The following is a 27,774-nucleotide window of genomic DNA, read 5'->3' as shown; positions in this document are numbered from 1 at the left end:
GGGGTCATTCTTATTCAAACCACCATACATGGGGGTGCCAAACGAATGCGGAATAGTAATAATGATAATAACATCATCATCATCATCATCATCATCATCATCATCATCATCATTAACATGTTTTATCACCTCAGTTGCAAAGAGAATTCATTGAGGAACTACTTAAACACAAAACCTAATGTCAAAGGTTACCACTGTGTTGGATCAGGTGACATCAAAATTCATCTAAGGTGCTCACTATATACAGAAGCACAGCCCAGTCTCTCTCTCTCTCTCTCTCTCTCTCTCTCTCTCTCTCTCTCTCTCTCTCTCTCCCTTCCCTCTCTCTCCTTCCCTCTCTCCCCTTCCCTCTCTCTCCCTTCCCTCTCTCCCCTTCCCTCTCTCTCTCTCTCCCTTCCCTCTCTCTCCTTCCCTTTCTCTCCTTCTCTCTCTCCCCTTCCCTCTCTCTCCCTCTCTCTCCCTCTCTCTCCCTCTCTCTCTCTCTCTCTCTCTCTCTCTCTCTCTCTCTCTCTCTCTCTCTCTCTCTCTCTCTCTCTCTCTCTCTCTCTCTCTCTCTCTCTCTCTCTCTCTCTCTCTCTCTCTCTCTCTCTCTCTCTCTCTCTCTCTCTCTCCCTCTCTCTCTCTCTCTCTCTCCTCTCTCTCTCTCCTCTCCCTTCCCTTCCCCCCCCTCTTCCTCTTTCACATACACATACACATGCACACACACATACAAACACGATTCCTTTTGTTTACCAAAGGCAGATCATAGCCAAAATGTATTGAGAACAATCATTAATAACCTAACATTTCATTCCATTCATCGACTCCATCATTCCCTTGAGACAGGCTCTTCTCTGGAATCTATGCTGGCCTTGAACCCTTCCCAACCCTCTTGTCTCCACCATTCAGGCATTGGGGGCAAAGGCAGCACTACCTCAGAAGAGAAGGCCACCAAGTCCTTCCCTAGTGTGTGGTGGAATTTTTTTTTCCCCCTACACACCACCCAACCTACTCCTGATGGGTACCAAGCATGCTCAAAAACTGGAATTCTGTGGGGCACAATTTCGGCAACCAGTATAAGATGAGAGGCTGAGGCTGAGGCTTGAAGCATGTAGGCAGTGACCACAGAGTAAATAAGAGAGTGATAGATTGTGAGGGAACTGTCTCATCTCTACTGGAAGTTCTCCTAGGGAGCACTCAGTAGACCCTTAAAATAGCATCCTTAATCCTCTCCTCCTGATGAGGCCAAGGAAGGCCTCGGGTGATTCAGGCTTGGCTCCTGTGGAGACCGTCAACTCTTCACTCTCCACCGGACCGAGGCCAGTCTGTTGATCTCTCAGCTCCAGAGTGCCCAGATTAGATCGTGACTCATGGTTCCTCACTGCAAGTAGCATGATTTTTTCCGGGGCGAAGCTAAGGTTGGCTGGATCTCTGTGAAATTCTTCCCTGCCCCCCGCCCCCAGGCACAGTCAGCAGGCAGGGATTCCATCCAAGACCATCCCCAAGTTCAACAGCAGTGGGGATATACAGACCATGGGTCCCAGTGAAGCAACCGTAGCTTCTCTCCGCCATTTTCAATCCAGTCCCAGAGCTCAAAGCCCTTGGGAGACCTGGCTCGGCCATCCTGAGGAGGACAAAAGAGACTCCCTTACACTACGCATTCCGGAAGTTTTCAGCTGATGCCTTAGAGACAGATTGGGTGTTAAGGGAGTAGAGAGGGAGTCGGAAAAGGCCCGCTCAGCTGGGTTACACAAGTGAGATGATATCCTGAGACTCACACCTTAAATGGGACACTGGAAACAAGGCGCTATCAACTGCACAGATCCTTATGCATTAAGCCAGGTGACTCCATCTCTGAGGCACCTGGGCTCTGAGGATGCAGGATGCTCTAAGGCTGCCCTAGGACAATGGGACAAGGCTAACATGTGGCATGAAGCACATGCTCAACCGTAATAACAGAGGATAGTTGAATGAAGCCACAGGATATTTTGTGGCTCGAAGACAGTCAGCGCGACTTGCGTGCTTCCTGTGAAAATAACAACACCACTGTCCTGGCTCCTGAATCAGCTCTGGGGAGAAGGCAGAGACTGGAATAGAGGAGCTTTGTCTGAGGGGTTCACTGCTCCAGGATGCCAAGGGGAGCTGCAAGATCTTTCAGGTCCCGTCTCTGGAAGGCACGAGATGCAACTACATTGTGTTTTATTGGTCAAGAGAGCTCCTACTCAGGAGAGGGGTGGAGCGTGCTAAGCTCCGCCCCTCAATCCTGCACCAAGAGTAAGGCCCTTCCCCAGGGATATGACTCTTTCCTCCCGGGAAGGAGACACCAGGGCTCTGTGAACACCTTTAATGGACCACACCTATCTTTCAAGGTTGTTGAGAGGATTAAAAATGATAATTCAGACCAAGTGCCTGGCGCATTTCTGCACGTTAGGGAAGCCATCCCTTCCACTGGGCGGGTACAGATATTTGGCAAGCGGAGGCCGCTGGGATTTAGCACCTCTGCGCCTCCTCAGAGAAGTGGCCTTGGGCAGGACACAACCTGTGCAGCTGACTGAAGCAGCTCAGCCTGATGCATACAGATCCCGGTGCGATAGCCATTGTTGAATACAGCTGAGCCCAACCCTACGGTGGGTATCAGCATCCCAAACCAACAGGACTCTCTCTGACCCTCCCTTGGCCTCGGCACTGTGGCTTCCTCTTCGCACTCTCCGCCGCGACGCACAGTTTCAGGGGACTGGCTCTTGGTCCCTACCTGCCTTACACTAAGAGGCCGTGGGTGATCCAAGCTGATTCATGGGTTATTCAGACGGTGAATCCAGGGCCGGGGCGGTAGTTCAGTCAGGGGAGTGTTTATCTAGCATGCACGAAAGCCCTGGGGTCGATGCCTAGCACAGCACAAACCAGGCATGGTGGTGCACACCCCGTAATCCCAGCGCACGGGAGATGTAGGCGGAAGGATCGAGAGTTTTAGGTCGTCCTCACAGCGAGTTTGAGGCCAGTCTGGCATACATGGGACTACATCAAAAAACAAACTAAACCAAACAAAAACAATAGACGGTGAATCATAAAGTCTTGAGTCTTTGACAGAATAACTCAGAGGATGGAGTATTTTTGCTGATTCATCCTCAAAGAAGTTGTTGGAGGGGCCATGTTCCAGTACTGTGTCCCTCAAGAACCTGTATTGGGTACTCAGTGATTCTCATCTCGATGCTGCCTGGCTCCGGTCTCTTTTCCCTTCCTCTCCTTCAATTGGTGGAGAATCCCAAAAGAAAAGAAAAACCAGAAAGGCCCCAGGGCAGGCCCCAGACATGGCGAACAAGGAGTGAGACACAGGGAGATCTTGGAGAAGGTGATATGCCCCAGAGCCTGGTAGGGATAAAGAGTTGGGGGTTGATGATAGTGTTTGCCCGAGCCAGAAGAGCAAGTCCTTGGCTCATCCGAGGGATGGGGCTGGTGTGCCCTATCAGAAAATGTTCAACCCACAGCATCTTTCTCGGCTGGAATCAGGCAGCTGTAATCCCTTCAAAGGAGCACTTAGAAGCGAAGGGAGGAGCCCAAGGTGCTTTTTACATGGCTAAAACGAGAGAAATTAAACACACGCACGCACAGCCCCACACCCTCAGCTCTGCCTATGGGGGAAACACAACTATTACTACCCACTCCCTAAATCTGCAGTGATTTGTGGTCTGGGTTGTGGGGAGCAGTTATTTATGGTTTGAATGGGAGGGACCTTATCATCCTACACCACCCAGGTAAGTCACCCCCAGCCCGAGGGGGACCCTCTCTCCTAGCCTTGGAGTCTCCATTCCAAGAAGGAGACTTGCAGAAATTTGAAAGAGAGGGAATCAGGTGGGTGGAGAGGGCCCCCTCCCTGGGAAGTGGGTCTGCAGAGGAGTGAGCGAGGTTGGGGAGGGGTGGGGGGTGTGGTCGAGGCGTGGGTGAGGGTGGCTGGTGCTGCTCTGGCTTTGAAGTCGGGGAAGAAGCAGTCATAAATTTCCTGCTGTGAGAGATGAAGATTATAAAATACCACTCTTGACTGGGGGTTGGGGTGGGGCTGGCTCATGAGACATCCATTACCACCCAGGAACTCCCTCCAGCCCCATCTAAGCCGCCTTGTATCTCTCAGAACAAAATACTGCCGTACTTGGCAAGCGGCCCAGAAGAAATGTATACCTGCACCCTGTATACCTAATATATCCCTATATTACATATTTCCATATATATTAGATGTAGCTTCGTGGCAGAGTCGTATCCAGGTTATGTGCAGTGCTGGGGGTTGAGCACAGGGCTACACAAATGCTCTCCCGCCGAGCCTCCTCTCCAGCCCTCACTGCACAGCCCAGGCTGATCTTGAGATTGTGATCCTCCTGCCTCAGCCTCTCCGCATGCTGGAATCACGGGTGTGCACCACTGTGGCAGCCCAGAATAACCTCGGTGAGCGCCACTGTCTACCGCATAGCAGGGGACTGCGCTAGGCTTGGACACAGCGTTGGATTAGGGTCAACAACCGAGTGTTGGTCAGTTGCATATCTCTGAGCCGTAGTTCTCAATGTCTCCGAATCCCTGGGGTTGCATCTTGGCCCAGATATTTTAAGGATGAAGTGAAATCACAAGCAAATGGAAAGGGGGTGGAGGGGTTGTATACACTAGGATTATAGTGTGTACAACTGAGCCGTTACCCAGGGAAAATCCAAGGGAGCCCTACTTTTTACTGAGACTCTGATGTATCCAAAACAGCGTCCTAATGCAAGGGCTCCAAGTCTCCCTGGGGAACTCAGGTGTCAAAGCTCTGGCCCCGCCCATTGATTCTGCCCCACGTCCTGGAAGGAGAAGCCCTGTCAACTGCCATTGTGTTCCATGGGCTTCCCCCACAGAGCCCTGTCCTGGGTTCTCTGGGGGACACAGTGGGAGGATCTCCAGTACATCGTAAGAGGGATTCACAGGATTGTCTTACAGCATCTAGGCTGGCTAAGCTTAGGTTTAGGCTGTCAAGGCTGAAAACACAGTGGCTCCTTGGTCTGTGAAGCCAAGGCTTCAACAGTTCAACAGTTCCAATCTGGTACAACCGGCCCGGAAGTTTCCTGGAGAGTCATCAGCCTTCAGTTCAGAATTGGAAGGCAAAAGAAGCCGGGATGTGATGTCACTGAAGGGCAGCAGCAGCGGGAGCAACAAAGTAGATGCACTCATCAGCAAGAACTGAGGCAGGCAGGTAAAGAACCCCTGCTTTTTTCCCCCCAGACCTCAGCATGTCTGGACCACAAGCAGGAAGGAATCAAGCAGTCTGCAGTGGAGCTGTCTATCCTTGGGTAATCCTTTCTGAAAGCATTCTCATGGACCTATACATCGGATTCGCATCACAGAGCTCATTAGCATATGGGATGTCCACCCCATGGGAAGAGGCAGCCTCTTCCTTCCTGCACCTCAGGGTCCTGGCCAGCATCCTTTGAGGTGTGTCTTAGCTTCTTCACCCTATTGCTGTGATTAAAATACTGTCGGCTTCAAGGAGCTTCAGTTTAGAAATTATAGTGCCCTGAGTTCAAATCTGGTTATTTATGAGGTGTGTGTACTTGGGCAAATTGCTTGACCTCTCTGAGCTTCGGTCTTTACTTCTCCAGCATGAAGCTAACTATGTTTGGATGGAAGGAAGGGTGGTAGATGAGACCAGGTGGTGTCAGTAGGCGTTACATAGGTTCATGCTTTGCTTCAGAGGCCATGAGGTCTTCTTCACCAACAACTTATTGGACAGAGACTTGTCCAGGAGGTCAATAGAGCACACTTCTGAGTGAGCACGCCCTGTGGCTTGTCACAGAGAGATGAGGACAATTGTCTGCTCATCCCAGATGGATCAGGGGCAACAGATGAAAGAAATGATTTGACTGAAGTCTAACAGGTGGGGGCAATGAGCTTATTGGGGTTCCTTACGTATGGATGACAGGCAACTTATGGGAATACGGATAACTCGAAGGCAGTTTCTTCATGAGACAGTCCACCTAGGACAGGATGCTTTCTCTAACCTTGTAAATTTCAGCTAATGGGCTCTCTCTCTCTCTCGCTCTCTCTCTCTCTCTCTCTCTCTCTCATTCTCTTTCTCCCTTTCCCTCTCCCCCTCACCCTCCGCCTCCCCTCCCCTCCCCCTTCCTCTTTCCCCTCCCCTCCCCCTACTCTCTCTCCTTCTCCCTCTCCATCTCTCTCCCTCTATCCCTTTCTCCCTCTCGTTCTCTCTCTTCTCCCACTTTTCCCTCTCTCCCTCCCCTCCCCTCTCCTTCTCTCCCTTTCTCCCCTTCTCTCATTCTCTCTTCTCATCCACCTCTCTCTCCCCCTCCCCTCCCTATTTCCCCTCCCTCTTCCTCTCCTTCTCCCTCTTTGTCTTCTCCCTTTCCCACTTCCCTTTTCCCCTCCCTTTCGCTCTCCTTCTCCCCCTCTCCTTTCCCCTACCATCCCCCTCCTCTCTCCCTCTCTCCTTCTCTTCTCTCTTCTTCCCTCTTCCCTCTTCCCCCCTCCTCCCCCTTCTCTCCCCTCTCCCTTTATACCCTCTCTCTCCCTCCCACCCCCTCTCTCTTTCTCTGACTCACCCCTCCTAGACACCTCGCTGTGAGCCTTTTAGACCCACCAGCCCTCCCCACCACAATGACCAAGGCTGTCTGAAACTGTGAGCCCAAACAAACCCTTCCTTCCCCACGGAAGCCACTTTGTCAGAGACTTTATCACAAGAGAATTCTAACTCAAGTACTGGCATGGAACCACAAAACAAAACAAAAACAAACAAAAACAAAAACAAACAAACAAAAACAAACAAAAAACAAAAACAAAAACAAACAAAAACAAACAAAAAACAAAAACAAAAACAAAAACAAACAAAAAACAAAAACAAACAAAAAACCACATTCTGCCCTTTAAGGAGGGACTTCTCTGTCACAGGGACAAACCTAGGTTGAGAAAAGTCCAGTCACTTGAGGGCATAGGTCAGGTATAGGAAGAATCAGGTGTTCCCTTTCCTGCCAAATATTTGCCTGGGGCACAGTGACATAACACAACATGATCTTTTCCTTCCTCCCCTCACCCACAACTAACCCCACATGGGAGAAAGAATCGCTAAAGGAAAATTCAGTCATCTGTGTCTACAGTGAAGAGCGGTGCTGTACTCGTAGAACCCTGAGTTCAAATCCTCCCATGGGTGAGCTGTGTGACCTTGGCTAACTCACTTAACCTCTCTGAGGCTCATATGAGAGAGTAGGCTGTTCACACTCCGAACACCATCGCTTCGGCCGCTGAGGGCCCGACACAGCCAGGAAACACCCAGAGAGCAGGCACCGGTCCAGTGAGGACCTGCTAATGGAGACAAGGTGGTCTGTTCCCCTCCCTCCATGCCTCGGGTCGATACACATTGATCCCAGTTCAGCTGAGCAAGGGCCGTCTTTCAAAGTTTATTCTGGTGTCAATTTTTATAGTTCTTCCCGCAGATCAATAGCACGCGAAGACATTAAGGCAAACTTTGCAAAGCTGATGGCTCAATAAGAGTTTATGAATGGCTTCGGCCCCGGCTCTCAGCGTTCGGGAGAAAGCGCTGCCTTTACTCTGATGATTAAGAGAGAGAAAGGCATCAATACAGGCTGCTCTCTCAGCCCCGGGGAGGCAGGAAGGCTGGCCCACCGGCTACCCTTGTTTTCTCCACAGCTGAGGAAGTGGTCGCAGAGTTAGCCATGATTCGAAATGTTTAAATATGGAGCCTTACAGATGGGAGGAGGTAGCTCTTCCCTGCCTCGTGGGCACCTAGCCCAAACACCTGCGGAACTCAGCCTCGCCTCAGGGTACCACACACCCACCAGATGGGGGGAAGACTCGCTAAGGGGAAAATCAAATTTCTCTGTGCTACAAATAGAAAGAAAGACCACAGCGCCAATGAACAGAAGGGAAGCTGGTTCCTTCAGGAGATAACCAAGCAATTCAGGGTTGGAGGCAGAGGCTGGCTGTGACTTGGTGGGCAGAGTGCTTGCCTGGCATTCACGAAGCCCTGGGTGTGGGGTGTATACCTGCCATCCTATCACATCGGGGGTGGAGGCAGGAGGATGAGAAGTCCAAAGTCATCCTTGGCTATGTAGTATATTCTAAGTTATCCGGGATACCTGAGATAGTATAAAATAAAACAGGAAATGCCAATTGAAACCACAAAGAGGGATTTTTCGCCCCCTGTAGTCTTTCACTTGGAAGAAACTGAAACGTAAGTAGGGCTGAGCTACAGAGTCTGCATCCAGCTCTTCTAGCAGAGGGACGAATCCATCTCAACCGAACTGGAGGGCAATTTAGAGCGTCAGTGTGGTGATTTGAATAAGAACGGCCCTCATAGGCTTGTGTGTTTAAACGCTTAGTCATCAAGGAGCGCCACTATTTGAGAAGGATTAGGAGGTGTGGCCTTGTGGAGGAAGTGCGTCACTGGGGGTGGGCTTTGAGGTTTCAAAAGCCCATGCCAGGCCCCGTCTCTCCCTCTCTGCCTTTGGGTCAGGATGTAGTTCTCAGTTATTGCTCCAGCACCACCACTGCCTACCGCCATGCTCCCTGCCATGATGATAATGGACTAAGCCTCTGAAACTATGAACTGGCCCTCAATGACGTGTTTCCCTTTGTAAGAGTTGCCTTGCTCATGGTGTGTGTTCACAGCAATGGAACAGTGACCAGGACAGTCTGGTAACTCTAACTAATCCATATCCTAATGGGCACAGGCCTGCGTGTCATATGCACATGCCCCGAGCTGACATACATCATGTTGTTCACTGAAATGTTGTTTAGGTAAAGGAAAACTTGACAAAAACTGTGACCATCCACATCAGTGGTGATTAAATGAGAAGCAAGAGGTTAGTGAATCCAAGGAAACAGCAGAACATAGACTCTAGAACACACGCTCCAGAATATATATTCTAGAACTCACACTATATATTCTAGAACTCACACTCCAGAATATATATTCTAGAACTCACACTCCAGAATATATATTCTAGAACTCACACTCCAGAACATATGCTCCAGAACATATATTCTAGAACTCATACTCTAGAATATACACTCCAGAACACATACTCTGGAACATATACTCTAGAACATATACTCCAGCAAAGTGGTTTAAAGTAAAACTAGGAAATGGAGACTTTCTGAGATGGTCATTTTTCTGGAGGGAATTTTAAAGACATGGGGAAATGCCAAGCCACAGAGAGGAGAAAATGGGCTCTAAATGCATTAAAGGGGGAGGGGGGAATAACTGTGAGTGTTTTATGCTATGGCCTGGGAGGCACAACGGAGAAAGGGGCACGTGGGAAAGAAGGGTTGACCCGGAGCTCATGTATTAGTAGTGATGTGGTTCAGAGAGATGCTTCTCCTTGGTGAGTTCGGTGGACAGACTCAGTCTGAGCAGTGTCATCTCCCCACCCCTCTTTATTTCATTTTACATCTTAAAGATAATATTTTGTTAAGTCTTCGAGGATTTTTTTATACAGCGCATTTTGGTCGTTTTCTCCCTTTCCTCAACTCTTCCTGGATCTACTCCACCTTTCCTATCCAACCCATCCAACTTCCTGTACTCTTTAAAAAAAAAAAAAGCAACAACTCCCCCGCCTCCTATAAACCCATGCTGGCCATGAACTCACAGCAATCCTCCTGCCTCAGCCTCCTGAGGATGGTACAGACACAAACCATCCCACGGCTCTATCTTTCCTTTCTCATGACGTATCAGTGTCATACGTGCTGAAGATCAGTGACCAAAGGAACTTAAATGAGCTCATTCTAAGCATCACGTGATATCGTAATCTGGGAAGTGTGAGCCAAGGTTGACTGACAGGCTGGCTCCTCCCCCTCGGTGGAATTAGAAAGTCACTGTAGGGTCATTGTGATACCATTTTTTTCTTTTAATTGAATTTTGTTTTCACATTTCAAACGTTATTCCCTTTCTCAATTTTCCATCCATAAACCCTCTATCCCTTAACATCTGCAAACCCGGTAGTTTATAATGGGCCCTGAAGGAGCTCTGGGAGCTGCTCATGTGTTGATTGACAGCTCTATCTTGCAACATACAATCAGTAATCATTGCCCTTCTGTTTTAATAAGCAGCTACAGTACTGCCTGTTTGCAGCCCGACCAGCCGGCCTCTGCTCTCTAGAAGACTGGTGTAGAAACAAGGCAAAGAAGCTGGAATTTCAGTGGGAGGGAGGTGTGAACAGGGGTCAGCATGAGGACAAAGGAGAGAGCTCTCTACAGAGGAGAGAGGAGAGAGTTCTCACCTTAAGGGAGGTGAGAACTTACTCATAAAACAGTGGCTACTCACAATGGCCGGGCTGCTGTGATGCTGGCTGCTGTGATGCTGGCTGCTGTGATGCTGGATGGCGAGCCTCAGATCTCATCAGCCCCAGCCTGTAGAGTCTCTGGTATACACCAGGGTCCCCAGGTGTCTCCAAAGAGAATCAAGTGTTGGTGACAGAATGGGGATCATATTTGCTGGGAAATTCCCCGCAGGAAATGAGAGTTCCAGTAGGACAGCTTAGTCCCAGAAACTTCTGAGACGGGCAAAGCAAAGTGAGGAGGAACTGGGCTGAACCAGCAGCCCAGTGAGAGGACACAGCATAGCTATAGTACACGTTTGCATGGGATAGAAACCTCTGGTGTGTTTAGAGTGTGTGTGCGCGTGTGTGTGTACACCCACACACGCGTGCACGCGTGGGCATGCAACTCAGCTCTGTATGTAAAGGCTGAGTGAGTATACACGGATCTCTTTTTCTTAATTGTGTATGCTTTTTGCATGTTTGCACACATGTCCGTGTGCTCACACGTGTGTGCACGCACAGATGGAGGCTAGATGTCGACTCTCACTATCTTCCGCTCTCCCTCTCCATCTCAGTCTTTGAGACAGGGTCTCGGAATGCAGACTTTATCGACTCAGCTGAGTGTGGATGGAGCTCCAGAGACCTTCCATTCTCCACATCCCCATTGCTGGACACACCTGTGGGCAAACGCTGTTTCATAGTCCCCACTGTGGTTCTGGGTCACCTAGAGGCATACCTGACAGTGTGTGTGACGTCCTTGAGTGTGAACAGCACCTGAATAAACAGGGAGAGACTCTGTGGCGTGAAGTGGCCGAGCATGGCGAGCAATCTTATGAGTGGGATGTGTCCTGAGGAGGTGACCTGGGCACCATTTTTTGAGATCAGGAGGAAGTCCTCAGAGTCCCGTTCTCTTCCCCACCCCCAGCCTGGTGCCCCCGTACAGTTTCCCAGCTCCTCAATGGCCCGGGATAGCTCCCACCTTATTCCCTGAGATTCCTTCCCAGCAACCTTCCCAGCAACCTTCCCAGCATGCCTGATCCTCCAGCTCACAGATCCTGGCCAAGAATTGCTGTCCCTAGTAAATATTTCAGCGCTCTTGGAGATCAATGATGTATCATCGATGGGAAATTGGACGTAAATCATTCTGGCTTCCCTGTCACCCCAGAAATCAATGTTCACACATTAGGGCTATGAGGTACTTAGGAGGTTCTGATGGATTATGCTCAGAGTCAAGGCGCCACACCTGAGTCCTGCCGTTGTCTATCCTCCCCGGGAGGATGGGGCTGAAGGGCAGATGTCTGGAGAGGACAGTGCTTCTCAGAGAGCTGCTGGCGTCGACCACAGTAGCAAGTCATTGTTGAACCTTTTGGACATGGTGAGGCCCACGGCTGACACAGGTACAGCCATTTGGGGCAGGACTCACGGGATATAGGTACAGCAGTTCCTAGCCTGAGATCTGTTCCTGTCCTGCAGAGACTGAGGAGCCCTGGCCACACACTCCTGCGGCCGTGAACTCTGCTGTGGATTCTCTACTGCGACAAATGGAACCTTCTTAAACCAGGAGCCCAGACAAATGCTCCCTCCTTCGGGCTTCTTCTGTCAGGATTTCTGCCGCAGGAAATAGAAAAGTCACTCTTGTTAATACCTGCCACCACGTGGGTGTTGAAAACCATCCACATGAGAACACCCTTCGGCCCGTGAATTCTGCTTCCTCGCTCACGCTAAAGTATGTAGGCTGTGGTGTCGTTTGAGACAGACATAAATGAATAGTCCACAGAGGGCTATGGGTCAGATTATCTACGTGTTACCTAGGAAATGAGACGCCATGTAGCTGCGGTCAGCTATCGGCAGACAAGGGTGGTTCATTATATATAATAAAACAGCTTATGAAACAGAATCCACCGGATGGCCCTGCTTCAGGGAATGGGACACTTTGCTTGATTTATGACGCCGCTCTTAGAAAAGTTCGAAGCACAGTCAAGCCTTCACTCATGAGTAGCTTACGTGACATATTCACTGATTACCCCATTGTGTGCGAAGACTACAGATGTGTGTTACGTGCAGGCGTAATTTTACATCTTGCCTTGGTCTGTCTTGCAACAGGGTCTCTCTATGAAGCCCTGGTTGTCCTGGAACTCACTCTGTAGACCAGACTGGCCTCAAATGCACAAAGATTCCCCCTGCCTCTGCCTCTGCCTCCCAAGTGCTGGGATTAAAGGTGTCCCCCACCGTGCCCAGTCACACCTCTGTTTGACTGGTATGAAATATTCAGAGGTGACTACTACGGACACCGTACTTGCTTTTGTGTATGGAACATGCGCATTTCGATTAAAAACAGCTAGGAAACACATGCAGGGTTTTAATGATGGGTATCTCCAAGTGGGAGATTACCCCTCCATGTTTGTAGGCAGTATATGCACTGTATAGATGTTGCCTATAATTATGGCTTATTTCTCTTCTGTTGTCATAGTTATGATGCTGTGTATAACATATAAAACATAGGTCTGCTGAAACTCTGGTTTCTAGTTTTTATTTGCATGTGTAACATATATATGTTTCCTGCTGGTTTTTTTTTTCTGGACCCATGGTCTCATCACTAGACAGCCCAGGCTATCCTCCAATACCAGATTCTCTGCCTCAGCCTTCCAAGTGTTGAGTTCACAGACCTACACCACCTTACCTGTCTTGTTTCTGGCTTTACACAATGATCCACAAACTGGGCGGGCCAAATTTAAAGGCTCTCCTCACAACACAGTGAAAAGACACATAAGCATATGAATCATTGTGGAAATGCAGGCCTGGCAGGTCACCCGTGCACCCACAGAGACAGCTAGCTGCACACAGCAGATCGGAAAAGTCCCACAGGTCACAGGAACACATTGATACAGCCTCACCACTGGGCAGTGTGACACCCACCTGCTTGTTATCCTAAGCCTAAAGGCCTTGTGTCCTGATTCTAAGGACCCTGTCTCTCACAGCTAGGACACTTGCCCCATGATCCCTGGAGTGTCAGAACCTAGCCTGCCACCTCCCTCTGTGCAGAGACTGGACGTGGCAAGAATTTGGTATTCATTTGCAAAGAAAACCCCAGCTCCCTGGAGACTATGGAGTGAGGGCCCCCACTTGGCCCTCAGGGCACTGCCTTGCCTATATCTGTGGCAGTGGAGTCAGGGATTCAGACTGCCAGCTATGAGGGCTCTCTGGGAACAGGGCTGGGCACCCTTCAGCTCGCACATGCCCTGAGGGCTGAGCCCAGGGTAGCCTGTTTGTTACCGTCTATCCTCAAAGTGGACTGGGAGACCCGGAGGGGGAGCTGGGGAGCAGGGGGAGGACAGGGGACCAGCTCATTGGGACTTCCTATTTGCTAAAAGCTGCCGGTTCCCACAAATCCCAAAATAGAGTCGTTGGCAGAGACGTGGACTCTGAAACACAGAGACAGCTGCGAAGAAAAAGTGGGAGGGAGTGGGTAGGAGGGCCAGCAGCTTCTGCCTGGAGCTTCAGAGGGATTCCCGGGGACTGCAGGCACAGATAGACGGGAGTTCTCGGTACATCCCCTTGTCTTCACAAGCACCCTGATTTACCCTCTCCCAAAAATGTTCACGTTGCTCAGGATGCGCCACACAGAGGCTGGGTGTTTCTTCCCGCTCACCAGAAGTTCTTCTCTGAGTTTAGTTTAAAGTCAACATGAGGCAGCCATCTCTGTCCGTCACTGAGCCTCTTGCTCCAATAAGGACCTAAGTTCACACTCGTTTCCACCTGAGCAGATCCGCACAGCCTTTTAATGTATGTTTTCCAAACAGCTTCCCGGCTAGAGCGCTGTGATGAACAGAGGAACCAACTAGATGCTCCCCACCCAGACTTGAAGGAGCCGTCACCCGTCACCCACATGGCAGAGGACAGCTCTGAAAATGCCAGGTTCCTAGACAGGAGAGTCATTTTTCTTGGCGTCATGATTAAGACAAACAAACACATGACCAGGGACAGGCGAGTTGGCTGTGCAGATAAAGAGGCTTGTGACCAAGCCCAATGGCATAAGTTCAGTTCCCAGGACCTACTTGGTCACTTGATTAAAAAGTGAGAATTGATTATGTCCTATGTTGTCTTCTGATCTCTGTTCTTGGACCTTGGGGAGAGCACACGCACACACCGTACATATAGATACACCATACACATAGACCCACAGATATACCACACATACACACCACACACACATACACACATCATACATACCACACACACACACACACACACACACATATATGTATATCACACATACACACAGACATATCATATAAAAGACTCACGCATATACAGAACACACACACATACACACACATATGCATACCACACATATAGACACACCATACACACAGACACACATACACACCACACACACACCTCGCATACATAGACACACCATAAATACCATACACATACACACCCAACACACATACATACATCACACATACACACATAGACATACCATATACAAGATATACACATACACACACAAATGCACACCACACACATAGACACACCACACACCATACATACACCACACATACACCATGCATACACACATACACACACCATACATATACCACATATGCACCACCCATACATGTATACACATACCACACGTACACCAAACATACACATACATACAAACACCACACACCACACACCCACACATACACCACACATACAACACATATACATACACACATGTATATATATATACCACACTCACACAGCACATAAATGTAATTTTAAAATTCTGTCTCAGATTTGTCACCCAGGGTGGACAGGTAGCATTTGGGTCTGAGGAAGGCAGTAAGAAAGGGGACATGAGGGAGACTTGCCTTAGGACCACAGAGTTCATGTTAAGAAAAAGAAGAAGAAGAAGCCAGGCACAGTGAACAACTTGGCCTTGTAACCCCAGCACCAGGGTGATGGAAACTCCCAGATTACCACCGGCCAACCTGCCTCCACTAATCAGTGAGCTCCAGGTCAGTAAAAGACCCTGACCCCCACCCCAATAAAATCAAGGTGAATGACTTCTGAGGAATGACATCTGAGGCTTCCCTCTTGTTTCCACATGGAGAAGGACATAGGAGACATGTAAACACACACACACACACATACATGCATGCACACACACATGTACATAGACATGCACACACACACACACACACACACATGCATGCACACACACTCACGAAGTAAACTAGAGAGAGAGTCAGCCCTGATTGTGGCTGTCGCAGTGAAGACTAGATGGCCCAGAAAGCAAAACAAACAAACAAACAACAAAAACAGACGGCAGGGAGCGGAGACAGAACGGCACACAGAGTGCAAAGCTCATAGCCAAGGCCTTCTCTGCTGCCAGCATCCCAGCCCCACACCCAACAGCCCCGTTTCTGTCAGTTTCTGTCAGCTGGAGAACGGAATGCCTAGTGTCCCTAGTGAGGTTGAGCATCATTCAGCCACTGCTCCCTCTGTGCACCGCTCTCTTCCTAGAGCACTGACGGTCTTCCATAAGAGGAAGGGCTGGGAGGGAGACACAGAGCTGGACACTCAGGAGGGAAAGACCCCCGGTGGGCCGCTGAACAGGAGGAGTGTGTGTGTGGAGCTGCTGATCTCTCTACCTCAGATTTGTACCTGAGCAATGGGAACACCCAGGCAGGCTCTCACAGACTCTCCATTCGTGAGGTGCTAAGAGAAGAGGCCTCAGTAGATGCTGGCTTCAGCTAGGACCAGAGAAGGAGGGTGTCTCACCCACCGCTGCACAGCCAGTGCCTGGCAGAGACACGATCGTTTCTAAAGCCTAGCTGAGGACACAAACAGCTGCCTCTGCTTGGGGTGGCATGCGGGGGTGCCCTCTCTTTCCCTCTGGCTTTGTGCTCTGGAAACTGCCTCTTCTCTCAGGGCTGGGAAGGCGACTATTGCTCTTTTCCCACACAGGGAACCCTTCCTTTTCAGTTCCAGCTTTGAACGGGGCCAGAACTTTTGTAGAGACTGGCCAGGCTACCCGGCCTCACATGCCTCTGTGGATTCCTTTCTCTCGGCGTGTCAGGGTGACAGAGACCAGTCCAGGCCTGGCATGCCTGGATTCTGTCTGCCCAGGAAGCCCTCTAGGCAGAGCTCTGACGACAAAGGCAACACGGGGAGGGGCTGGCCACTGGTGGGCATCTGGGCGTGAAAAGCGGGTGACAGCCTCGACCGCCACCTTCTTTTCAGAGAGCGCCATGTTCCGTCTTTCTCTGTCCCCAGGACGGCTTCTCTTGGCTCCTTTACAGTGGTAGAAATTGAGGCTTGAGGATGTCAAGGCATATGCCCCATGGCACACGTGTGGTCCAAAAGGGTCACCACAGCACGAGACTGCTTGGAGCTGCTGAGAATCGAGCAACCAACCCAAGAGTGCAAGGGCCATTGTGCCCTGCCCCTAACCCACAAGCGTCATAGAACACACGTAAATCTATATTAAGATATTGGCCTTGTCTGAATCTCAAAATAGGACCCTTCAGGAAACTCCAGTCCGGTTTTTCCCCAAACCCCAGGCATTTAAATACCAGTTACTAGCCCATAAAGTCCCCTTTATGACTTACTAATAGTTTTTACTGTAATTTATTCTTCTTTACCCAAATAAACGCCCGAAAAGGAAGAAAACGGAAATCGCCATTGGAAACTACTCTGAGACGACAGTACCAACAGGGATGGAGTCCACTGGTAACTGTAAGAAGCCCTATGGGTGGGTTCAGTGCACCTCTAGGGCTCGTGGGTCAGATCTGCTGACCTAAGACCATGAGGCATCAGACGGGTCCTGCCCTGATGTCAGCATGATCTCTCCTCTGACTTAGGGACCTTAAAATGCAACAGGAAGGGCAACGTACTCAAAGGTCGGATACCTTTGGGGCTGTTATTCTGCCTTCCAAGTTCACCAGAAGGAACCCAGATGTTCTGGGTAGAGTAAGAGAAAGTAGGGGAAGGGAAGGAGGGAGGGAGGGAGGGAAGGTGGAGGGAAGGAGAGGGAGGGCAGGAGGGAGGGAGAAAGAGAGGGAGGGAGAAGGAGAGGGAGGAGAGGGAGGGGGATGAGGAGCTGATGTGTAGGAGGGTGGGGTGGGGGTCCATACATCATTAAACAGAGATGTTCTCAACCTCCTTATCACCTCGACCCTTTAATACAGTTCCTCGTATTGTGGTGACCCCCAACCATAAAATTATTCTGTTGTACTTCAAAACCGGAATTTTGCTGCTGCGATGAACTACAGCGTAAATGTCTGACATGCGGCCCCTGGGTTGAGACCCACTGATAAAGCAGTCCTTGGCTGATGCCTGACCCTCCCGTCCTGCCTTGGGGCCAGATAACCGGCTTTGGAAGTACCCGGCCCCAGTCCCCTATTCCTGGAAAGCATCAGGAAATGTCTTAAGGTTAAAAAAATATTTAACATCCATACCTCCTCCCTGAGTCATTGATTTATTCATTGCTTAAATGTCTGTGCGTGTGTCCTCTGTGCGGTGTGGTGAGAGGTCAGAGGTCAACTCGCGGGAGCCCGCGGGAGCCGGGTCTCCTTCCAGCCTGAGGTTCCTGGGACTAAACTCATGAAACCTGCAAAGCCAGCACACTGGCCCCTCATATTTTTATTTGTTTTGATGCCTAGAGATTCCCAAAGCTACACAATCTGTTCCCAGTCTCATGTCTGCCCAGTGGGACGAGATCCCCCAAGCTTTCTGCTCTGTACAGTGGGTTGTTCCCCGGTAAACCCAGGAGACATGCGCAGCAGGCCCGAGGCAGCCCGCATGTGTGTCTGAGGCCCTGGGCTGCTGGCTTCTCTCTCTGGCAGGCCTGGTCTCTCGCCCTTTGCTAACTGCTTTGATCCTCTCACTTTGTAAAAAAGTTCCACAACACCAGTGGGTCCCCTCGGGCTTTAACCTTGCAACCCAGTTGGCCCTTGTAAAAAAAAAAAAAAGTGGGGGGAGGGGCCAGAAGGAGTACACGCAAGCAGGCACACAGGCGCTTGCCTGCCTCCAGAGCTGCCCTGGCTCTGTTCCTTTAATGGTTCTCTCTCAGAACGCTCACGATCAAAAAAAAAAAAAAAAAAAAAAAAGGACAAATAAAAGTCTTTTTACAAGATGGCAGCGCTGTGGTCAGGTCCTGACTTCAGGGGCAGTAAACACACTTCCTTCCCGATCTGGCTTTCTGCAACTGGCCGGCTGCTTCTTGAGGCCCCTGCCTCTTTTATCTTTCCCAAGTTTTCCTTCCTTCCCCCCAGCCCCAAATCCAGTGCTTGGTCATCTGTTCTTGCTGCTTTTCTGTCCTGTCCCACGAGGCTACTGTGGGATCCAGGTGGATTCAACAATCGGGAAGGGACCAGACCCATGCGCCCAGGTAATAATGGAAAAGACACCTGGTAAGTCAGATGAAAGCTGGGAAGGTGGCTCGGCAGAGAGCCGGGAGGACAGGTGTGTGTGTGTGTGTGTGTGTGTGTGTGTGTGTGTGTGTGTGTGTGTGTGTGTGTGTGTATGGATGATATGTTGTATGTGTGTTGTTGCATGTGTTGTACGTAGTATGTGTGTATATTATATATCGTGTTGTGTGTGTGTCATGTGTGTGTGGTGTTATGTGTGTTGTGCATGGTATGTGTGTATATTATATATTGTGTTGTGTGTGTATGTTGTGTGTATGTTGTATGTATGTGTGTGCTGTATGTGTGTGGAGGGCTGTGTGTGTTTGTGTGTTGTGTGTGTGGTATGTTTGGTGTGTATGGTGTGTGTGATGTGTGTGGAGGGGTGTGTGGTGTGTGTCTGTGGTGTGTGTGTGTGGTATACGTGGTGTGTGTAGTGTGTGCTCTGTGTGTGTGGTGTATATGTTATATGTTGTGTGTATGTGGCGTATGTTGTACGTCGTGGTGTGTACTGTCTGTGTGCGGCGTGTGTGGTGTATACGCTCTGTGTGTATGCTGTGTATGTTGTATGTCATGGTGTGTGTATATTGTAGGTGGTGTGTATGCACTCTGTGTATATGCTGTGTGCTACATGTTGTATGATGTGGTGTGTATGTGTGTGTACGTGTGTGTGTGTGTGCATGTGTGTGTAGGTCAGATACCATTAGATATCTTCCACAGTCTCCTCCCACTTCATATTTTGAGACCGAGTCACTCACTAGATCTGCAGGTCAAATCTGTTGACTAGACTGGATGGCCAGTAGAGCCCAGGGTTCTCCCTCCCTCTGCCTCTCTAGCTCTGAGATTACACACACACACACACACACACACACACACACACACACACACACACGGCTGCCCTGGACTTTGCGTGTGGTTGCTGGGAATCTGAACTCAGGTCCACATGTTTATGCTACTAGCAGTTTAGTGGCCGACCCATCTCCCCAACCCTGCTTCTGCATATTTAGGAGGAATTTCCTCATGGTGTCCTGACTAACAGACTTGGGTGGTGCTTTTTGAAGATTGTTTTGCCTGAAGCATTAAAGTTGCAGACTCTTAACTTCTAAAGGGCACCATTTATTTAATCCAGAGTGATCCTCACTGTAGAATATGTGTAAGCTAGCCTTTGCTGTGTAACAAATATCTCCCAAACTTACTGGCTGAACAACCCATCACTTACAGATTTTTTTTCAATCACTGAATCCAGCTAAGGCCAGCTAGGATTCCTTCCAGACTTGGCTAGACTCAGTTGTTTACAGGCAACTGTGGGAGTAGCGGGTGCCAGCTCACCTTGGACACCTCAGTGGGTGCCCAGTCTTTTGCTAGTCCTTCATGTGCATGTCCTGGTACCCTCTAGCAGGGCACTTGATCATGTTATTGCCCTGGTTGAGCTCCAGGAGTAAGTGCAACTGAGCCAGGCTTGAAGCCAAGGCTCAGAGGTGCCACTCATTCCCTGAGTTTTACCCTAGTAGTCAGAACAAACCGCAAAGCCTGCCCACGTTCAGTGGAAGTGGGGAGATTCTCTGCAGTGTTCAACGGGGCAGTTGTGACTCACAGTCAAAACCATATGGGAGAGATGAGGGATCATGGTACTCGAGTACCCTAAGGCATAGCTTATTCTCAGGATCTCATCCCTGCTTCCAGTCCCATTGTCTCATCGCTTCTATTGCTGTGAAGATACACCATGACCAAGGACATGTACTCGTGTTTCTAGACGGTCCCTCATGGGGAACACAGCAGCAGACAGGCAGGCATGGCACTAGAGAAAGAGTGAATAGGACTGACATGGACTTTTGAAACCTCAGAGTCTGCCCCAAGGGGACATCTCCTCCAAAGAGGCCACACCTCCTAATCCTTCCCAAACAGTTCCACCCACAGGGACCAGGAATTAAAACGAATGAGTCTGTGGGGGACCCTGTCATTCAAATCTTGGGAAGGTCACACAAAAAGATACTGATTGACAGTTAAGGGTCAGAGAAAGTCTATGACTGTAGGGGTTTCCCCCTGGGAATTCTGGCTCTGTTTTTATTTTGTTGTTGTTTTGCATGTGTGTGTGTGTGTGTGTGTGTGTGTGTGTGTGTGTGTGTGTGTGTCTGTGTGTAAAATGGGTTTCATGTAGCCCAGGATATCTTCAAACTCACAATGTAGCCGAGGATGGCCTTGAACTACTGGTCCTCCTGTCTTTACCTTCAATGTGCTGAATGGCATGCACCACTCTTTGAGTGTTTTTAATGTTTTTAGACTTTTTTTGTTTTGTTTTCAAATTGTGAGTGAGAGAGCTAGCATACAGCTAGCATGCAGTAGTTGCCACAGAGTCCAAAGAGGGCTATCAGATCTCTCTGGAGCCTGATAACCTGCCTGAAATAGGTTCTGGAAATGCACTTGATTCCTGTACAAGAACAACGTGCACTCTTAAAGGATGAGCCATCTCTCCAGGCCCATCTTAGGGTGTTTCGACGGGAGGAAGGCTGATCAGAAGAGTTCACCATTGTGGTTACTGCCACCTTATCAATAAGAGTCCTCCCATCCAAAGGCACAAAACTGCCCTCCCACCCATTGCGTGTTCTCTTTTAGTAATTCTTCTCTCTAAAAATATGTTTTCCCCCTCACCCATTACTACCTATTGGGTTTTTTTTTTTTTTAAGATTTATTTCATGTATGTGAGTACACTGTTCCTGTCTTCAGACACACCAGGAGAGGGCATCGGATCCCATCACAGATGGTTGTGAGCCACCGTGTGGTTGCTGAGAATTGAACTCAGGTCCTCTAGGAAGAGTAGTCAGTGCTCTTAACCACTGAGCCGTCTCTCCAGCCCCCTGCCTCTTGACTTTAACATGGCGTCCTCCTGGTGGAGTTTTAAAGGTCCCTTTTATAACCGTCGCATCAAGTAGTATCTTCTGCCACATCCATGAAAATTTTTGCCAAAGAACATTCCATCTTAACTTGGGTATTTAGAATTACAGCGTGGACATCTGGGGGAGGGTAGGTTTCACTGTGGGTTTTGTTTGACTGTCTTATCTATAGTCAGGAGGTGTGGACGAGCAGATGAGGGTTTGGGCTTCCCTCAGTTGGTTGTTTGTACCCTAGATAAGGCAGGTCAGGCACCTCCCTGGGGTCCTGGTGGGCAGAAGGACCAGGTGATTCTCCTGGGTTTGGGAAGAGGTTGCTGTTGGGGTCTTGCCAAAGTACACATGGGCCTTGCTTGGCGTTGGCTTGGGCTGAGGTTGCACTTGGGCTGTTAAATCCACCCCAAACCACAAAGTGGGGGACGGTACCCCAGGGACTAAATTATTCATCTCCTTCCAATTTCCTTCCCTCCTGGAATCCAGCAACCATGGCCGGAGCCTCGTCACTAGAAGATGGGTCTCTTGGTTTCTCTGAATTAAGAAATCTTGGGAACAAAACAGAGAAGAGCACCGCTGATCTTGAATGTGCTTGTGGAATTATTTCCCCTTTGGGCCAAGCCACCCTCCCCCACAGTCACCAAGGAGCTGGGTGCTGCTGGATTATGGTGTGAAGATGTCAGATCCAAGTGTACACACGGTGGGGGTTAAAAAAACATCTCACAGGTTTGTACCCTGAAGGCCAGGTCTCCAGACACCTTTGAGGCTCAATGCCTTCAGTCATCTGGGCCTCAGTTTCCCCATCTGTAAAATGTAGGGATGCCATAAATTGATTCCGGGCACTGTTCGGAGTGGTTTGTTTGTTTGTTTTTGTTTTTGTTTTTTGGGGGTTTTTTTGTTTTGTTTTGTTTTTTTGTTTTTGGTTTTTGTTTCGTTGGTGTTTTTTTTTGTTTGTTTTTGTTTTTGTTTCTACAGTGGAAGGCTTTCCTAGTCTCCTGCTAACCCATGGCAGGGCCCCACTGAACACACAAGACAACTGAAGTCAGATACTGGAAAAAGTACTGTATCCAGTTCCTATCACCTAGACATGACCTGGGATACCAGAAGCACCCATGACACTCACAGGAACTGACACTGCTTATTTAACTGTCTAACTTCTCCATGGACCATAACCTCCAAGAGACCAGGCCTTGGCTGCTACTCAGTACAGCCCTAGAATCCATAACCAACCTCTCCAGAGAGGCTGTTCTGTAAGTGTCTGTCAAATGCAGTAATGAATGAGTGAGTGGATGAATGAATGAATGAATGAATGAATTCCAAACTCTAACTCCTCCCTCTATTCCTTCTCTTGGCCAGACAGTTGGGGTTTTGCATGAAAGACCTCATCATTACCAAAACCGAGAAGTTCTTGTGTGACAGTCTGGCCACTGAAAACAGATAGGCCCCATTCTGTTGCTTAAGCAACCTTCTTTCCAGGTCCCCATCCTCTCTTTACCCTGACAGCAAAGATATTAGACGCAAACTCCCTGCACACAGAAAATTAATGAGACAAACTTGATTTAATACCTACATTCTGAGAGAGAGAGAGAGAGAGAGAGAGAACACATGCATGAAGCTCTCGCCAACATCACCACTTCCAGGCTGGTGCGTTCCAGAGTTGAACTACCAAAGCAAGGCCAGTTGAATTACTCAGGGTCTGGAACAATACCAAATGAGACACAACCCAGTCTGTAAAGGAAACGATCAGCATACGGTGGAATAGTCGATTTAATTGAGCCAGCGCTAAATCTCTCAATAAACAGGTGCCACAGGACACGTAGGGTTCACCACAATGAATTGGGAGGGGCTTGTCTTTGCTCTGGGGGGAGGGGGAACCTGCAGCAGATGGTGACATCTTGAAGACACCAGAATTTGAAGCATTTTACAGAAAACTCCAGTCAGGGTGTAACTCAGCAGGCAGAATAATTGACTCACATGCTTTGGTTCCTGTCCCCAGCATCAGATACAGGGTGTGACATTGCTTTTCTGCCAGCATTGAGGATGTGCGGCAGGAAGATCAGAAGTCTAAGGTCATCCTCAGATACATGGGAGTTTGAGGCTAGCCTGGGTTACAAGAGACCTTGTCTCAGCAGACACTAAACCGAAAGGTAGGTCAGGTGAGAGCTGACCGCCAGCCCAGCATCAGGGAGAGTGGGATGGGGGATGGGGGTTGGGGTTGGGGTCTGAGCTCACCCTGGGCAACTCAAAGAGAACTTGTCTCAAAACAGATCATAGGACTCCCTCCTTAGCCGCTCTACAAAAGGCATCATTTGAGCCCAGCGGTGCTCAGCGGTGCTGGGCAGTCTCTGAGATCTGAGCTTCACTTGAGTCCCTGTCTGTCTCATCCCACTCCAAGAACTGGACGGGTAGTGTTGGGATTGCCCACCAAAATTCACAGAGAGCAAGATGACTGTGTGAAGACCATCTACCTGGGGGTTAGCACAGCGCAGCGCAGCGCAGCGCAGCACAGCACAGCACAGCACAGCACAGCACAGCACAGCACAGCACAGCACAGCACAGCATCCCAGTTCCTCAGAAACCAGCCTTAAAGGCAAGGCTTTTTAAAATGTGTGTGTGTGTGTGTGTGCGCGCGCGCGTGCGCGCGCGCGTGTATGTATATGTGCATGTGCGCGCGTGTGCGTGTGTGCATGCGTGCGTATGTGCGCGCGCGTGTGCGCATGTGTGCGTGTGTGTGTGTGTGCGTGTGTGTGTGCGTGCGCATGTGTGCGTGTGTGTGTGTGTGTGTGTGTGCGTGCGCATGTGCGCGCGCGCACGCGCATGCGTATATGCCGCGGGTGTTCGGGTGGCCACAGAATCCAGAAGAGGGTACCAGACATCCTGGAGCTGGAGATACAGGCATTGTCAGCTGCTGGATGTGGGTGTTGAAAACCACAGTCTGTCCCTTTGGAAGAGCAGAAAGCTGTTAACCGTTGAGTGTTCTCTGCAGCTGTCCTGGGGTACTCCATGTTGGAATGGCGGCCTTACCCCAAGCTTAGTTTCCCACCAGCCATTAATGCTTGGCTGTATCTTCAGCAGCCGTTAACTCCAGCAATGACATCACCTCTCTCTCAAAAGCGGAATCGGGCTTTAAGTTGGAAAGTGACTCCCCGGGAACCCATTGGATTTGGGTCATGTGCAAGCTGTTCTCCAGGGCCCCAAGTCCGAGGTCAACCAATGACGAGCGAGGGCAGATAATCTCTGGTATTGTCGGAGATTCGGATCTCCCGGCCGAGATGAAAAGACTGGTCTCCATTTCCTTGGCTCAGTGGTCACTAAGAATGCGTCTCATCTCGCACGCAGGAGCCGTGGAGCCCCCAGGCCTTGGCCTTACTCCAGTGTACTGTGTCCTCCCTAACTGGGCCCCAGATGGTATCTCAGGACCGCAGCAGAATGCCAGAGGCCCTTTGAAATCGCGTGGCTTCTCTTCCACATTTGGAAGCCGCTGTTGCAGCTCAGTTCAGGCAGGAGAGCAAAAGGAGGGTTGGAAGTTGCTTTCTCAGTTAGCAAATATCAATCAGTACCCACGGTGCTCCAAGCTTGTGAAGGGCAGGAGTAAGACAGCCCTGGGTGGCTGCACCATTGCATGTGAGAATGTCAGGCAGGACAGAGGACAGACCCACAGCTACTCGGGGACCTTGATCCAAAACCAAGGCTTCTGGCCCCCACCCACAGGTAGAACAGAGACGGCGCAAAGTCAATGAAAAGCAACCTTGCCATTGTACGTGCTGAGGAATCTCCTTCAAGGGTTTCCCCCTTGAGTTCTCCACTCCCTCCAGGATCCCGCCCTGTCAGCCAAGGTCAGCACGAGCAGACTTTGGAAAGGAACGCGCCCTGTTACTTATGGCAGACTCGCTGCTGTTTAATTCTCAGGAAAAGTGAGTCGAGAGTCAATGTCTGAAGCGTCTCTTCTCAAGAGATGTCATTGCTCAGCAAGACTTTGAGGTAGGGGATGTGATAGCCTCAAGGAAGCTGGCTTCCCAGGGGACCCAGTGACCATTACCCCAGGCACCCAGACTATGAGCAAATCTTCCCACAATCAGAACAGTGTGGAAAAGTCAGAGCCTGTCACCAGTTTTGCTTTGGCCTTCTTGTTTTAATGGAAGATGGTGGTGACCCCTCAATGGCCTGCCTTCTGCTACACTCAGCCCCTGAAGTCTGTTCTCTACGTAGTGCCTAAAGGGAGTTCCTTAAAATGCAAGATTCCTCTTGCCTGTCACATCCTCCACATAGCCAGTGTCCCAATCCCCACACGAGGACTAATGCTCTGGCTCACCTGGGTCTCTCATCCCAGACATCAGGGAGGTGTCAGGCGCAGCTGAGCCCAGGACCTTGCACCAGCTGTCTCCTCATGCCAGAACGCACTTGTGGTGGCCGGGGGAGCTCACTAATTCAAGAAGCTCCTTACAGTGCTTACTTTTTTGCTAGAGACTCCAGACCTCAGTCTCTTTTATGGCCTGAAGCTAATTGATTCCTCCAGTCTAACCAGACCACTTGCATTCGGACCCTATCTCTACCTCCAAGTGCTGCCATCACTGGTGGGCAGTGACATACACCCAGATTTTTCATGGGAGCAGGAGGAAGTTCCAGGAACCAGAACTCCAGTCCTTACGCAACAAGTCTATGGAAGTGTTGCCCCATCCCCATTTTTTTCTTTTTTTTTTCAGAGCTGGGGACCGAACCCAGGGCCTTGCGCTTGCTAGGCAAGCGCTCTACCACTGAGCTAAATCCCCAACACCCATTTTTTTTTTTAAAGATAGTCTCACTCTGCAGTCTTGGCTGGACTAGAACTTAGCATATGAACAAAGCTGGCCCAGAGCCCACAGAGATTCCTTGCCTCCACCTCCTGAGTGTGGGATTAAAGGTGTGCACCATCACGGCCTGTGCACTGCCACGCCCTGCAAGGACAGAGGTTTTCATCATTGTTTTCCTTGTTGTTATGTTTGACATTGAGAGAAACACTTAGCAAACAGTAGGGTCTCTTTCCGAAAGTCCTGTTGTATAAACATAGGGACTGGTGGGTGGACAGATGGGTGGATGGGCAGATGAACGGGTAGGCTGATGGATGAGTGGGTGGGGGGATGGGTGGGTGGATGAGTGAGGTGGTGAGTGTGTAGATGGATGGGTGGGTTGGTGGATGGATGTATACATTGGTGGATGCATGGGTGGGTGGGTGAATGGATGGATGGGTAGATGAATAAATGGATGGGTGTGGGTGAATGCATGGGCGGGTGGGTGGCTGAATGGATGGATGCATGGGTAGATGGATGAATGGATGGACGTATACATTGGTGAGTGCATGCGCAGGTGGGTGGGTGGGTGAGTAGAAAGATGGATGAATGAATAAGATAGGTGGATGGGTGGGTGGGTGGGTGGATGGATGGATGGATGGATGAATGGATAAATGGATAAATGGATGGATGAATGCTGAATATATGAGAGGGAGACCTAGAACTGAGCAGGGTTGGGAACTCTAAGATATAAGAAAGCAGTGTGGTAAAGAAGTGGTGTAGGTTGTCAACTCTGGAGCCCACACAGAGGACCCCTAAGGCAGTTTAGGGAAACTGCCCCCTCTATCCTGAGCTTCTGAGACATATCAAGAATATTTGCCCCAATCTGCTACCTCACAATGTGGTCATGAGGACCCCTGGATGGAGCTGCAGCCTCCTGGGTGAGATTCCTAGTCACCTTGGAAGTCAGCCGTGGGAATGGATTGCTGGAGGGGTCCTTGCTGTGTGATAAGGCCAGGATGAGGCTGAGGCAGGAGAAATATTCCCCTAGCTTCAAATTTAAGCTGGTGCAGAAGAACTTTCCATGAGCAGCACAAATGATCTCCTACTGTACAGTGGTTTTAAAATTACAAAAACGTGGGGTTGGGGATTTAGCTCAGTGGTAGAGCGCTTGCCTAGGAAGCGCAAGGCCCTGGGTTCGATCCCCAGCTCCGAAAAAAAGAACCAAAAAAAAAAAATTACAAAAACGTACCAAGCCCTTGATAAGGAAACCCTGGGCAGTTTCCATAAAGGCAAAATGGAGCCTGCTCTTGTAGACCTCAGGTTGATCTACATGGCCCTGGTCCGAATACAACTTTATTTTTAAAATGAAGTAGAAATGGGATGTAATAATCATTCCAGGACTTGGGTGGCTGAGGCAGTGGGATTGCTGTAAATTTGA

The sequence above is a fragment of the Rattus rattus genome, chromosome 16 (assembly GCF_011064425.1).
Source record: "Rattus rattus isolate New Zealand chromosome 16, Rrattus_CSIRO_v1, whole genome shotgun sequence".
Classification (NCBI taxonomy): Eukaryota; Metazoa; Chordata; class Mammalia; order Rodentia; family Muridae; genus Rattus; species Rattus rattus.
The sequence above is the reverse complement of the archived record's forward strand: the minus strand, read 5'-3'. Positions refer to the sequence as shown.